Raw genomic sequence first — 12519 nt, forward strand, 5'->3', positions numbered from 1 at the left:
AAACGATAGCACAACTTCAAAATAAATTATAAGCCTAGGCTTAAGGTTGTTATCAAGACTTCAGCCTTATTCGTTTAGTTTGGATTTTTAGGTTAATTTAGGGACCGAAAAGAAAAGGAAATTGAAATGGTTTGGGGTTGTTTGGGTCGTTTATAGGTAGGCCTAGCACTGTCTGTAAGTGTTTTTGCTAATTTCGTTCATTAAAAAAAAAAAAAAAAAAGCTTGGTTTCAAAACACAACCGAAGTTTAAAGGTTATTACACCATTGCGGTGTTTGTTTAGCCTATTGACTTATGATATCACCAGTTAACAAGGCGTATATTTCTCACAGAGGCCTATGTTCACCTGTGTCAACATAGCAACGCACCAGACAGCGGAAGGCTTTACAATGCATCGTTTTTATTTTGGTTGTCCCAGACTACAGACAATGGAAAGGTGCATCGTATGGGCATCGTATTCACCTTATTCCGCGCGCAAACATGGGGGCGCTAGCTTTGGCCACATTGTCTCCGAACTTCCGATTGAGCAGTACATCCATTGCGATACATTGAGATAGCAGAGCTCTATCGAGATGACTGGCATCATATATTATGGGTCATCCTAAAGTTAGGAACGTTTATTTAGAATTTTGGTGACTTAAGACATTTCTGTTATACAGCTTTCCTATCTGAAGTTAGGAAAAAACTGACTTTGGAGCGGCTGTTCTGTAAGTTAGCCTCTCTATCCTCTTCTGCCGTGTTATCCCAATGAAGCTAACTAGACGTAGCTAGCCGACCGGAAGTTTAAAGACAACGTGGAATTTAAAAAAATGGGTGGGGCTGAATAAGGTGAATACCCAGACAGCACACATACATCTGCCCGATGTCGGTTTCAGATCAGCATGGAATCCTCCCATATAATAATGTCGCAGGGGTATCGGCCTGAAGTCGCTTCCATGTATATTGGCTTTTGATCGTTCCTACTATCCAAAGCAGATCCCGCTATCTTGTTTTTTTTTACCCCAGCTTCCATGTATGTTGGCTTTTGATCGTTCCTACTACCCAAAGCAGATCCCGCTATCTGTTTTTTTAACCCCAGCTTCCATGTATGTTGGCTTTTGATCGTTCCTACTACCAGACGCAGATCCCGCTCTAGCTGTTCTTTTTCTGCGTGTGTAGCAGGCAGCCAGGCACGTCAGATCAGCCTCCTGGAGCAGCGATTTTCAGGTTGGTAAATTCACTCATGTAAATTGTCAGAAAATAGGCATTGTGTCAATTGTATGACTGTTTATATATTTGCCTGCTAGCCATAACTTGGTGTACATTACTTTATAAAGAGCTGTTTTGGGGTAGTTACAACTTCGTTGTGAACTAATTCACGTTAGCTAGTTGAGCTAACACTAGAAAATATGTTAAACCTAGCTAGCGGCTATGGCGAAATGTTAACACTACAGCATCCATGATTACCGGTACAAGGACAGCAATATGCTTGGGTGTAAGAATAGCAAGTTATTATTTGACCGTGAGACTTAACCCAGGAAAGGCTGTCGTTTTTGTATGTAGAGGAGTGGGAGCTAGGCTATTAGCTAACGTTACTGTCTTGGCTGAGCTAACTGGTCGTGTCATCATAACGCCTTTGCACAGATAAATGCATCAGCCGAAGTTCCCAAAGCAAATGTAGGCTACGTTTCAGTCCCAACTTTCTCTAGTCACTTCCAGAGTTCGTGTTTTGGCTGGCGTTAGTGCGCTAGCCAAGTAACGGCATTAGCTCGCCTCTGCTTGATTGAAATATCAGCTGAGGTAATGCTAATGGGTTTGAAATCTATTTCTCCGAGCTCGGTAGTGGTTCTCTGCATCTATGAAAATTCCTTAACAGCAATTGGTAAGGGTAGACTTTAAAGATGAAAGTGTTGCGGTGAATTAATTGTTGTTTTTGTCTCTTGCAGGAGAAGAACCTGATTTTTGGGGGAACATTTTCTAACAGCATTTTTTCATCATTCAGACTTTTTTAAACATTAAATAAAATGATTTAAAAATATTTCTGGCATCTTTCTTGTGTCCTTATATCTAATCTAATCATTTATAGCCTAGTGTAAAATGTGCAATCTCAAGTTCCGACCTACATAAATAAAGGTCGTATAAGCCGGGGGTGGGCATAGCTTTGATGAGTCGTTGAAACATTGGCTCATTGTCGTTTTCGATGATTTGCCGACATCCCGGCGATGTCTTGCCAATGAGCAAACGCTTCCTATGCGATGTCTTCTAGACTGTAACGCCATTCATTGGCCCGACATCGGTAAGATTTATGTGTGCCGTCTGGGTAAGGGACACTGCTGAATGTTGTAGATGCGGACCGACTTACTAGCGAGCTGGCGGAATAGAGCTGCACAGTCCCGCCCACAGCCAAAATGCGGTTAGGTGCCGGATGTAAGATTCCTATTCATTTGTCCCATTGACGTTTGGAAAAATCCGTATCTAAAGAGTTTTACAGCATGTTTTAGGCTAACCAGCTACGGCATAACTCATAAGCATACAACATATCATTTCGAGTGAAAAAACGAAGAGAAAATCCAAAAAAATCCAAGTCAAAGGTACAAGACTGTGTACATATTTTCATTTCCGAGCGAAGGAACTACTTATCCCATAAACCACCGCGCCTCACTGAATAATATAGGCAAAATCAGCGCGATTTATTTTGCCATTTCCAACCAGCGACAGCACACAAACCCTTTCCTCCAAACAGTGATTTTTATATAGTGAATGTGCAGTTAATAGCAGTTATTTCGGGAGTAATCGTGTAAATAATAGTGGTTTGATATTGAATTTTATATTTATCATTGTGTATTTTATATCGTGTGTGTGAAAGCGGTTAACGTTAATGGCAGTGCTCACTGCTCAGTCGGGCTGATGCATGGACTGGTGCATGGTCTGCTCTTGGACCACCATATTCAGTTTATTAATTTGCCGTGAATTATTACACAAAATGTTCATTAAATGCACGAAGTATTCCTAGGTTAATGATTGATATGAATCATACAGTATGAAGGCTACAGTAGCCTAGCTAATGTTAACTAGCACTGCTAGCAGCATTAACGTTACCAACCTCCCTGCTTAACTCACCACAACTTTGTAGGTCTTGTCCCTAATGCTGGCCCTTACAAAACCCACAAACTGACTCTCGGACACACAACAGTCAATAATGTGACCCGTTGGCTTTCACCCCTTTGGACACTCACTAAAACATAATATATTTCATACCTGTGTTGTCGGAAATGCTAAAGGTCAGCCTGTCGGCTACCTGAAAAGTTTGAGTGTTTAAACTAACATTTACAGTGGTCTATTTGATAGTGTATTGGCCCTGACTAAGTTCGTGTGATGTATAAACCCCAATCCTTGTTGATACAAGTACCAATATTCGTCAAGAAAGTTTTTAATCACATTAAGATTTTCGCCATAGGCAGTAAAAGACTCAAAGCCATCTTTGTCAATATTTTTCGCTGAGAAAGTTTCAAACTATGACCATAACGGCCTTTCCACCAATCAGAGGCATCACTGTGGGATTGTTCAGGATTGTGGGACCGCGAATAAAAGGCATTTATCTCAAAACAAGGTTAGTGCCCCATGAACTCTTGGTGTCTATAGGAGCATATACAATCGCTTAGTACAGCCGTAGCTAGTTTTAAGTCTACCACGTGCAAGTTTTTATGGCTTATACCGCAATTGTCAATGGAGAAATTGCATTGCATTTTTACATCCGGCATCGGCTGGGGGCGGGACTGTGCAGCTCTATACCTTCGAGAGGTCAGAACCAGAATGGCAGGTCTGCATGGACAAAATGGTGGGCCTAATATAACTGTTTTTGTATTAATGTATTGATTGACGTCGTCCAAAGCACCCAACTCAAAGCTGGTTGGCTGGCTAGGGCCAAATCCCTCTTTATGGTTTGATAAATTGGACAGCCCAGAATTTAACATTTTTACAGTGCAGTGACCCCAGTGAAATGAGCAAACTGGACATTCGGAAAATTCATATTTCTGTATTTATATTTCTAGATATTTAACCTGGAAGTGGAACTGAATTTAAACGTCATGGTGATAATGACAACAGAAAGTGTCGCTTTAGCTTTAAGTTGGGGCTTAGATCCCCTTTTCAGGCAGCCCCAGGCACAGAACAGGCACAAAACAGAAACACATTCTTTACATTTTTCTTTAATTCAATAACAATACCTTTTTTCATAACAGATCAGAGAATCCAGAGCAGATTATTGCACTTTTGGAGACCTTGGACAGATTTGAATGAAGTAAAACATTTCCCCCCAACTAAGGTGTTTGGATTCTGTTTCAGGCTTTTCTGGTTATCAGGCAGAGTTGGTGTGGGGAGGAGGGAGAGGTGCACCCCATTTGTCGATCACTCGGGAACAGCTGGCATTTCTGAGGTCATGTGGCTTCACAGCACCTCAGATGGCTGATATTCTAAACGTGTCCAGACGTTTGAGGCAAGGAGTTTTTTGTTTGCTGTGGTATCAACATTTTGTGATAAGTGTTTAAGTTAAATGAAGACTATTTCATGCACGGTAGTCATTCAATGTGCTTTACATAAACAAAAGCAAACAGTAGCCTAATAGAAAATATCATAGGCATAGAAGGGCAACAGTATAAACATCATTTGCAAAGTAAAGATCTTTAAAACACACAAGGCAAAAGCATTTAAAAGTGAACAATTAAAAAGAAAACATAATAGTCACAGGGTGGGTGTCAAGGTTTTGGGCAGGACTCAAGTGCAAGACTCTTCCAGGCAGTATTACAGACAGACAGACTTTATTCTTAAACTTTTTAAACTACAAACTTCCGAACATACAGGACAAAACAGAAAGACGAACAGACAAAGGACAGAGGAACAGGAGGGTAGAAATACACCGATTAATTAACAGAAAGAAAGAGGACTGGACCAGACTAACAAGACAATAACGGGGAACAGGTGAAAGCAGAAATGGAGAGAAGCCAACAAGACAGGAAGTGCAGACCATATACCTGTCTGTCAGACACATGACAGACAGGTAAACACAGAGCATACAGTATGGGGAACAGAAAAACAAACAACACAGGACAATATACAAAATGGCCATTAGGGTGGCACAAATGTGATCAATCCCTGAGGATCCGGACAGAAACACATGGGGACATTGATGGGCACGGTGACTGGGACAGAGACAGGGGTAGGGTCAGACAGGGAAGGACGTTCACAAACAGGGGTCGACAAACACTCAGACGAATTGAATTGAGAATGACTCCTAAATTCCAAAATGCATGCATTCTGGAAATGCATTTTTGTTAAAGGGATCACATTAATCTTTACTGAAATTCAATCTTAAGTTACAATAACAAAGTGACAGCGACACTAAAGGCTATATATAGTGTTGTTGTGTAATTGATATGTGATTTATATTGATACATCACTCCATCAATGACTATCCAAAACAGACCAAACCTGTGATTAGAACTAGTTATAGACAGACACAAATCTGTATCTGGAAACCATACAAACAGGTACCCTGTCTCTGCTAAGTTACTGAAGCTATCTCTGCTAAGTTACTAAGGCTAAATGAGCTTGACTAGGATTTTTATGGGTGCTTTCCTTGCAACTTATGTTGCTACTAGAAGGGTGTTAGTGGCTGTCCATTAAATGGCACCCTCCTCTACCACAATGCCTTCACAACATCATGGATACACTGAAATGCAGAAATCAGGCCAAGCCCTGACTCACTGTGGACATCAAAGATTGAGGTTTCCCTGACCCGCTGGACAACCCCAGGTGTGTGCCACATAGCGGTACATAGTGAGGTCTCAACTTCATTGTGCAGAACTTTCAGAGGGTAGTACTCAAAATACAAATGTAACATGTTGCTGATGTTCTACCCACAGCATTAGAGTGTTTTGGATAGTCATCTACTTGATGGTGCGATGCATCCACATAAATTACACACCAACAGTATATAACCGTTAGTGTCACTGTCACTTTATTGTAATTTAAGATTGAATTTCAGTAAGGATTAATATGTGATATCTTTACAAATATGTGGGCCAGGGAGGTGGCATTCTGGAAATGCACTGTGGGAAATGTAACATCAGTTAGCACACCTTGTGTTTAATACACAATATACTTTACTTGTGATGACCAAGTTAGGTTAAATAGGAATTCTCCTTAGTGTAAGTGTACTACACAAAGTAAGCATTTGTTTGCACAACTTGGAATTCCTATTCCAGTTTAGTCTGTAATTTCAAGGCAATTGGTTTTTAAACTAAGGTTAACTAACATGTTAAGTAAGGTTAACTAACTAACTTCACAGTGTAGCAAAACTTAAGCAATTCAAATATAGCTTACTTGATTTAAATGATCATGTTCACTTTTCACCTTAACATTAAATTACTCCTTTTAGCCAAGTAATCTCCAAAATCAACATAATCAACAAAAGACAAAAACTGTGTTATACTAACTAAACATTTTAAGTAAGAATACAGTGTATTATATTATTTTGGAACTGTAGCTATTCAATTTTATAGTGCAAAGTAACTTTCCAAAAACTGAATGCATGTGAGATTCAACACATTCTTACTGTTACTGTGGAGTTGCTTTGAATTGCCATGAATTTAATTCCACTTCCTGTCATTCCAATTCAAATTCAACTTCCTGTGGGATGGAGCCAATTCAATTCAAATTCCAATTCGTGAATTGAATGGAGATCTGTTCTGTTGGTTGGTTCTGTTGGCGCGAAAACGGCTCGGCTATAATAAGCCGCCGCGGTCAACGACAATCACTCTTTCATTCTTCAGTGACGTCGCTTGAAGTTCCCACAAGAAAATTAAAATACAGTCTTGCGAGCAAGAGGAAAGCCAAAGGATATCGGGATAAGTTAAAGGAACGGGAGAGACAGGTGTCATCGACTTCAGCCTTGCCGGGGAAGAAGACGACTGCTGCTGACTCTCTTTCTTTCTATACCTCTCTCTATTTTTCTTGCTTTTCTGTCTTGCTTCTTTAATAAAGGTTCAAAAAAAAAAAAATCTAAAAAGCATGTCTGAGTCGGTGACTGCCCAGATGCGGAGGTGCGGTTGGAGCTGCGGGATGTGGATCCCCACTCTGGACCCACACCCGATCTGCATAAGCTGCCTGGGTGTCGACCATGCCCGGGCAGCGTTGACGGTCCCCGAATCCTGCCCGCACTGCGAAAGGTTGGGGCCGAAAGCTGTCATATACCGAGGAAATGGCAGCCAACGGCCCCCCTCCCAGCTGGGCCCTGGTGATGCGCTTGCGCTCCCGGAGCGGCTGCTGGTTGAGCAGGGAGAGGCAATTTTGCCCAGGGCGGCTGCAAGGTCCCCCGATGGCTTTTTTGCTGAGACCTCCGCAGGCAGCTCTCATGAGTCCGATGACGATGACAGAGTGTCCCTCGTCGCCTCAGAGAGCTGCTCGCTGGAGCAGCAGGGCCTGGTTGAGAGCACAGGGGATGATGCTCCACCAGAGTCTGCCCCCCTCTCCCGAGAGCTGGCCACCGTTTTGGAGCACGCCACTAAGTTGCATTCAGTGGCCGGAGCGCCAGGGGTCCTTAATGGACGGCTCTTTCTATGAGCACCGGCGAGAGAAGAGATCCCGCCCCCTCCCAGCCTTCCCCGATTTTCTGGCGGAGGTTCAGAAATCGTGGGGGAAGCCATATTCATCCCGGTCCCCGGTACAGGGCTTTGGCCCTTTCTCTGCCCTAGATGGGGCGGAGGACCAGGGGCTGGCTCACCTCCCTGAGGTGGAGGAGACGTTGGCGGCGTATCTTTGCCCCCAGGGAGCATCGGCCCGGGGACCGCCGGCACTGCCGGGTTACGGCTAGCCAGGCCTCCAAAGCGTATGCCTGTGTGGGGCAGGCTTGCCGGGCCCTCAACACAGCAGCGGTTCTTCAGGTATACGCCGGGGAGAGCATGAGGTTGGCCACCGAGGAGGAGGGGCCTTTGGCCCCGCCCCTGGAGTGGCGGAAGGCCCTGGACCTCTCGCTGCAAGTGTCGAGGTGTGCTGCTCTGGCGCAGGGCAATGGGCCATTTGGTGGTGCTGGTGCGCCACCTGTGGCTTACGCTGTCGCAGCTGCCGGACAGGGAGAAGATCCCGCTACTTGACGCGCCCCTGACCCCCTCGGGGTTGTTTGGGCCGACGATGACCAGCATGAGGGAGCGTTTCGAGGCGACCCAGAAGAGCGCGGAGGCGCTAAAGAGTTTTCTGCCTCGGGCGAAAGGGATCTCTCCCCATCGCCATTAATGGCCACGCACCGTGTGCGGTCAAGACGCAAGCGTGCGCCACACCCACAGCGGCAGCAGCAGCAGTAGAGGCCGCCTGGGCAACAGAGGGGCAGCTACCCACCGCGGCAGGACGGGCAGTCAAGGCGCGAGGCTGGAAGCGGGGCAGAGAGCGGTCTGCTTCAAGCCCAGCCCCCACCGGCCAGCCTCAGGCGACTGTTGGGACGGTCACGGGAGGTTGGCGAGCCGTTCCCCAATCCAAAGTGACAGTTCATGCGCAGTTGCGCTGTTGTGTTCACAAGCACTTGTTAATAAAACAAAAACAAAAAAAACTCCCCCCCAAAAAAAAAAATCATCAATCAATAATCAGGATGAGGCACGGCCAAGCCCGTGTGCCTGCCGTGGCGCTGCAGCCGGCGGCAGACACACAGCCGGCGGCAGACACACAGCCGGCCCCAGGCTTGGTGGCTCCGGACGTGGATCCCCCGCCTGGAGTGGGTCGGCCTGGGTTAAGCCCGCGGCCGCCGTGTCTGGCGAATCACATTGCGGAGTGGCGGAAGTGCACAAACTCCCAATGGGTTCTCCATATGCTGGAGCACGGGTACGAACTACAGTTCGCCCGTGCTCCTCCCGTCTTCACGGGTGTCAGGCGGACAAGGGTTTCGCCAATACGCGCCCTGGCGCTCCGCAGGGAAATCCGGGAGCTGGCAGCCAAGCATCTCGAGCAGCTAGGTTTCCAGGTGAATTGGGCAAAGAGCCGACTCACACCCGTGCAGGTAATCCCCTACCTGGGACTGGAGTTCGATGCGGTGGGCATGACAGTGACATTGTCTCAGGCACGTCGGGCAGGCCTTCAGCACTGCATCAGCGTTGCTGCCGACGCTTATGGTCACCGCGGCGCCAATGTCAGCGCCTTCTGGGGCTAATAGCGACGGCTTCACATGCGGTTCCCCTTGGCCTCCTGCACATGCGGGATCTCCAAGCATAGTTCTCAGCGCTCCGCGCTCATCCTGTCAGGGACAGGCACAAGCGTGTTCGAGTGGATCGGACATGCTGGAGAGCTCTTGCTTATTGGCGTACCCCCGAGAACCTCTCAGTCGGAGCCCCGCTGGGGAGAGTAGCCCACCGGCAAGTGGTGACTACGGATGCCAGCCTCCTTGGCTGAGGAGGAGTATGCGACGGGCGAGCGATCAGGGGGACATGGAACAGGCAGCTACAGCGTTTGCACATAAATGTGCTGGAGCTCTTGACGGTGTACCTTGTGCTCAAGCATTTTCGCCCGCTTATAGCAGGGCGTCATGTGTTGCTGAGGTCGGACAACACTGCGACGGTGGCATACATCAATCGCCAGGGGGGCATTGGCTCGCCGCAGCTATGTCACCTAGCGAAGAGATTGCTACTGTGGGCGAGGTGTCATCTCCTCTCAGTCCGCGCAGTTCATGTGCCGGGCAGGCAGAACTGGGACGGCGGATATGCTGTCGAGAGGCCCTTTGTCGCATCGAGAGTTGCGCCTCCATCCGCAGGTAGTGGAGGGGGTGTGGCAGCGCTTCGGGAGGGTGCAGGTCGATCTTTTTGCTTCACGCGAGACGACGCACTGCCCGAAGTGGTTTGCGCTGACGGAGAGCGATGCTCCGCTGGGGGTAGATGCTCTGGCCTACGAATGGCCGAGGAGCCTGTTATATGCGTTCCCCCCGAAGGCCTTGATACTGGCGGTCTTAGAGAGGGTGAGGAGAGGCAGACACGAGACTATCCTGATAGCCCCTCATTGGCCAGATCAGATATGGTTTCCGGAGCTAATGGCTCTACTGCACGGCTGGCCGTGGAAGCTCCCGGCCCGCAAAGATATGTTGTCCCAGGCGGGCATGGCGATTTGGCACCCGGCGCCGTAGAGATGGCAGCTGGTGGCTTGGCCCCTGAAAGGCTGAGACTACTTAGCGCAGGGTTGCCACTCTCGGTGGTGGAAACCACACAGAGTGCCAGAGCTTTGTCAACCCGCTCACTATATTCCCTAAAATGGAAAGTGTTTGCGGACTGGTGTCGGGAGAGAGCGCTCCAGGCCTTTACATGTCCAATCAAGGAGATTCTGGTGTTTCTGCAGCATGTTTTTGACCTGGGGCGTGCCCCGTCCACGCTAAAAGTTTACTTGGCAGCCATATCGGCTTGTCATATGTGTTGGGCGGGGATGTCACCCGGGGCTCACCCCCTTGCGCGCATCAGACCTCCGCGCTCGGTCACAGTTCCACCTTGGGACCTTAGTGCTGAAGCCTCTTGCGGGAACGCCGTTTGAGCCACTGGCACGGACCGAGCTGAAATGGCTGTCCTATAAGACGGCGCTATTGCTCGCGCTGACCACGGTGAAGCGAGTGAGTGACCTCACAGCATTATCGGTTAACCCAGCCTGCATGCAATTCGCAGTGGATGACTCGAAAGTCGTTCTGCACCCTAACCCCTTTTAGCAGCCAAAGATTCTGTCCTCGTCGGTGAGCTCGAGGGTGATCGAGCTGCCCGCTTTTGGCCCCAGAGGCCCAGCAGGAAGAGCCATGGCTTTGTAGCCTGTGTCCGGTCAGGGCTCTGAGGGTCTACACGGAAAGGACGAGTGCGCTACGGGAGACTGAGCAGCTGTTTGTCTGTTTTGGTGCACAAGCGCTAGGGAAACCCCTCTCTAAACAGAGGCTCTCCCATTGATCGCGGGAGGCTATAGCAGCGGCTTATGAGGTGGCAGGAGCCGGGCGATCTAAGGGCGCACTCCACCAGAGGGATGGCGGCGTCCTGGGCTGCCTGGAAGCGGGCCGCGCTCGAGGATATAAGTAGGTCTGCCAGTTGGAAGATGGACGACACATTTGCGCGTTACTACAGCCTGAACACCGCGAGTGCGTCTGTGGCTTGTTCAGTGTTGTCAGTGGCATGTGATCGTAGCACGGTGACATAGCCTCAGAGGCGCGGTGCGAAGGGGAACCCGGCCGAACTCAAGAGAAGGCTCCGGCCGGACGTGGTTATCCCCGACACACTATGGCTATCGCGGCAGGTGATATCGAGCCAAGGCTGGCCCATGGAGGCTCGCTGTGGCATTTACACGGTCAGGACCGGAGTTGGCCCCCCGTTTTTTTGCACGCGCATTTGGTGTGTGTTGAGTGGGGACAGGTGGACTGGGCTGTGTTTCTAGTGTTTCACCGACAGCCCCCGAGCGCAGTGAGCGTTTTCGTGGGAGACTGTTATTTGTCTACGACTTGGCCAGGACGATACATGATAGGCGCTCTGCTCAAGACAGCGCAGCACGCGTGTATTCTCTACTCGGGAACAGCTCTGCTCTGACAGCCTAGCCGGGTAAGGTAAGAGTGTGTTTTCCCATTGGTTAACGCCGAGTAGTTCGACTGAAAGAGAACGTAAAGGTTATGAACATAACCACGGTTCTCTGAAGGAGAACACGAGGCGTTAACCCTTCTATCCGTCTAGTCTTAGAGCGTGTGACTTGTGTTTACGTCGCTTCAGAATGACTAGAGTGATTGTCGTTGGCCACGGCGGCTTATTATAGCCGAACCGTTTTCGCGACAACAGAACCTTAGCAGGACCTGTAAGAGGACTTCAGTGCGATCACGTGATAGTGGAATGTCTTCCCATTGGTTAATGCCTCATGTTCCCCTTCAGAGAACCGTCGTTATGTTCATAACCTTTACGTTTTGGAAGAGGTAGTTCTATCAGAGGCAGGAGTGTGCACAATCAGCGCATTGAGTGGCTCTGGGGTGATGTCTGGCGTACACCAACGTATATTATGAATTGTTCCAGTTTTTGGAGAGCGAAGGAATTGTGAATCCTGACAATGAGAGGCACCTCTGGGCTCTTCACTATATTTATCTCCCCAGTAAACAGAGATTTGGCAGGTTTCGCAGATCAGTGGAACAATCATAGACTGAGGACAGAGCGGCATATGAGCCCAATTCAGCTGTTCGTAAGAGTCCCTCCAGGAATTCGCGATGTTGCGATAGCAACAATTAACGCAAATTCAGCAAATCCTCGTGAATTCTGGGCGACCTCGCAATTTTGTCCAAACACTGCAACTTTTTCGCAAATTTGACCAATCATCATGGTTTCCCCGTGAAATTTCACCTACCACAACAGCCCCTCGCGCAGAATATTGACTCAGATGCCACTCACTTCTGCAGACACCAGAGACTGCCCTATAACTTGTTCACTCCTCTGCAGTTTTGATGACAATAAATAGAAGGCTAACTTAATGATCTGCTTTACTTGCATCTGTCATCTCAACCTAGTGTTGCT

General features: G+C 48.0%; 1 long non-coding RNA gene across 1 annotated transcript; it reads left to right on the forward strand.

Moving 5' to 3' along the window:
* Positions 1–839: 839 nt before the first annotated feature.
* On the forward strand, positions 840–1981 carry LOC125311138. The gene is made up of 3 exons (XR_007196450.1): positions 840–935; positions 1157–1204; positions 1924–1981. It is a non-coding gene; the product is annotated as an uncharacterized LOC125311138 (long non-coding RNA).
* Positions 1982–12519: the final 10538 nt, after the last annotated feature.

This window comes from Alosa alosa, chromosome 18, assembly GCF_017589495.1.
Source record: "Alosa alosa isolate M-15738 ecotype Scorff River chromosome 18, AALO_Geno_1.1, whole genome shotgun sequence".
In the NCBI taxonomy this organism is placed as follows: Eukaryota; Metazoa; Chordata; class Actinopteri; order Clupeiformes; family Clupeidae; genus Alosa; species Alosa alosa.